The sequence below is a fragment of the Furipterus horrens genome, unplaced genomic scaffold (assembly GCF_987537825.1).
Source record: "Furipterus horrens unplaced genomic scaffold, mFurHor1.1.pri manual_scaffold_5, whole genome shotgun sequence".
NCBI classification, from domain to species: domain Eukaryota; kingdom Metazoa; phylum Chordata; class Mammalia; order Chiroptera; family Furipteridae; genus Furipterus; species Furipterus horrens.
In genome coordinates this window covers 29,071,489-29,074,634 of record NW_028327175.1, presented here as the reverse complement: position 1 = coordinate 29,074,634, position 3,146 = coordinate 29,071,489, and positions in this window count along the sequence as shown.

The window sequence follows — 3,146 nt, the reverse complement described above, 5'->3', positions numbered from 1 at the left end:
TCCTATTATCTTCTCTGAAATTAACAGTTATTCCAATCCTTGCATACCTGAATATGATGTGCCCTTTTTTCTTCTGGCTGCTTTCATGGTTTTTTCCTTTTCTTTAACTTTGGTTTATAGCATATTGACTATGGTGTGCCTAGGTATGGTTCTTTTAATATGTATTTTGCTTGAGTCTCACTAAGATTATTGTATACATAATTAAATCTTTTCATCAGTTTTGAAAGGTTTGGTATTATTTATTTGAATATTTTTTGTTCCAGTTTTATACTTTTCTCTTTTTGAGGCATAATTACATGTATGCTAGATAATTTGATATTATCTGTAATTCCCTGAAGAACTAGCTGTTCATTTTCGATCTATTCTTTCTAGTCTTCAGATTGTATAATTTCTATATTTATACGTGTATTTTAATATAATATATTTAATACTATTAATTTTATATGTTAAATATTGTTATAATTTTAATATGCAAAATTTACAAATATTATATAAAATATGTAAGATATTTATATATTATATATTTATTTAATTACTTATATGTGACTATCAAGATATATTATATATTTGTTTTTATATATTATATATTTATATAATATACATTACATATAAAATAAAAAATATATTATTCTGTTATATATTTAATATTCAATATCTTAATACATAAATATTTGTGTTTTATATTTATACTTGTGTAAATATAGATGATATAGGTGACAGTATGTATGCATGTTTTTCTGGGATACTATTTTTTCTTTAAATTATATATATTAATGTATATTTTTATGTCTAGGAGGCTTAGTTACTTTATATACTTTTTGCAAATAAAACCTATGTGGCAGTTATTAGTAGAGTTGTATTTCTCCAATTTCCTGAACTCACACATGGCGATATAACTTGCTTTGGTCAATGCAATATTAAAGTGACATGTGACACTTCCAGCATTGCTATAGGAGCCAGTGTATCTGTCATCATATTCTCTCTTCTTTCATCTTTGTTTATCCATCAGTGTTCCAGAGAGTTGAAGTCTCATCAAGCTGAGCTTGGCATGAAAATGACAACCATGCAAAGCAAAAATCTATAACGCAAGGGAACAATTTTTAACATAATTCCTGTTGAGTTCAATTTTTCAGCTGTTTTAGACTTAAATAAGCATGCTGATTCCAAAACTGCAGTTAGTTTTCTTCTGTCACGTCAAGATTTTTCTGTACAGCTTATCTTAATGTGACCATTCTAGGCTGGATCAGGCCTGGATTGAGGGAAGCACTAGTGCTCTCCTATTGGCAGAGAGCAAACCTCCCTTGAGTGGGGAGGTGTAGGGGATGACCTTGGAGACCAGCGACAGATTCATACTCATCTAGGCTATTCAGTTACACATGAGAGAGTGTGGTGAGAGGGTGTGTGCCGCTCTATATAGTGAATCTTATTCCGAAGTATAGTCTGAGTTCTTGTCTGTATATAAGGAGTTAGCAAAATTTATTTTTTTATTTACATATGTACTTATTTCCTTTCCTTCAGATCATGTCTGCCTCTGCTATTTCTTTTCATAAGTGCCTAAACAACCCTGATTGGTTTTGTTATATCTGTGGCAGTTTCACCATTCCCAGTCAAAGGACAAACATCAGCGCATTTGTCAGGCAAGCCTATTTTGCATATTTTAAAGTAAAACTTGGTGATCAAGGTAAGTCTTGGGCCCCTCACAAGGTGTGCAAGCAATGTGTCGAGAGTTTATGGATGTGGACGAAGGCAACATGTGATAAATTGCCATTTGGTATACCTATGGCTTGGCGAGAGCCCAGAAATCATTCAAGTGACTGTTACTTTTGTATAGTGAAAATGTCAGGATATAACGAGAAAAATAAAGTAAAATAGAGTATCCTAGTCTACCATCAGCTATACGCCCAGTGCCTCATTCAGCTGAAATCCCAGTGCCAGTTTTTATTGAAATACCCTCTTTTGAAAAACAGGACTATGGTGAAGAACTAAGTGACAGCAACGATGAAGATTTTGAAATTGAAGATGACTCGGTTTGTAAGGGATTTGATCAGCATGAGTTCAATGATTGAGCACAAGATTTGGGACTATCCAAAAAGGCTTCACAACTCCTAACATCAAGACTGCATGAGAAAAACTTGCTTGAAAAAGGAATGAAGGCATCCTGCTTTCGATCAAGAGAAAGTGTCAAAAGTTAGTCAAAAACAAATGTCAGATCTAACTCAATGAAAGTTGTGCTCTCCAGTGTAATATGTGGGTGAAGGATAACTATTCCTTGTTTTAATCATTGAGATATGGGTGTTACTTGTTACTGTAGCAAAGTGTTTATTTTGACTGATACCAAAGGTAACATAAGTATTATTCATTACCATTTTAGAATAATCTACCAGTTTTCAGTATATTCCATTAGATTTTTTGTCAATTACATAGTAATGTAATTACTCAAAGTAATGCATACATACATTTAGATTATTGAATCATCCTCTTCAAGAAGATTTATGTAAATCTTGTGTTGTGCCACCAAGAGGGCATTTTAATGTCTATCATAGCATAATTTATGTCAACCCTTTTCTAATGAAGAACAAGTAATTATTTTTATCTTTAATCTACTAATAGTAGTCTAATGAAAATAATTCGCATAAATATTTGACATGACTTCTAATTAATTTCACATCATAAATGCATAGAGTAAGACTCCTAAAGTAAAGATAAAAATGATCTTTAAACTCAATTACAAGTAATATCTTAGAAAGATTGCATGAATTTACTCTTCTACTGGTAATATGTCTATACTAGTAGTTTAATACAATGTTACTATTGTTAAATTTTATATTTTCTTCAGTGAAACTTTCATATAGATAGATTGATAGGTAGATAACAAGTATGTATTATAAATGTTGGTGAAGATACTTGCACAAATAAAAATAAATAAAATGCATGTGTATATGTGTATGTATTATACACACACATACATACCCACTTACACACACATTTACATGCATATATATTTTAACCTAACATTAAAATACACATACATGTTCTCATATGCATATTCACATATACATATGTATGCCCACATACATAATTTTTTGCTGTTTTTAACATAGAAATCAACGTTGCCAGTCCTGTTTTATTTGTAAGCTGTAACTTTT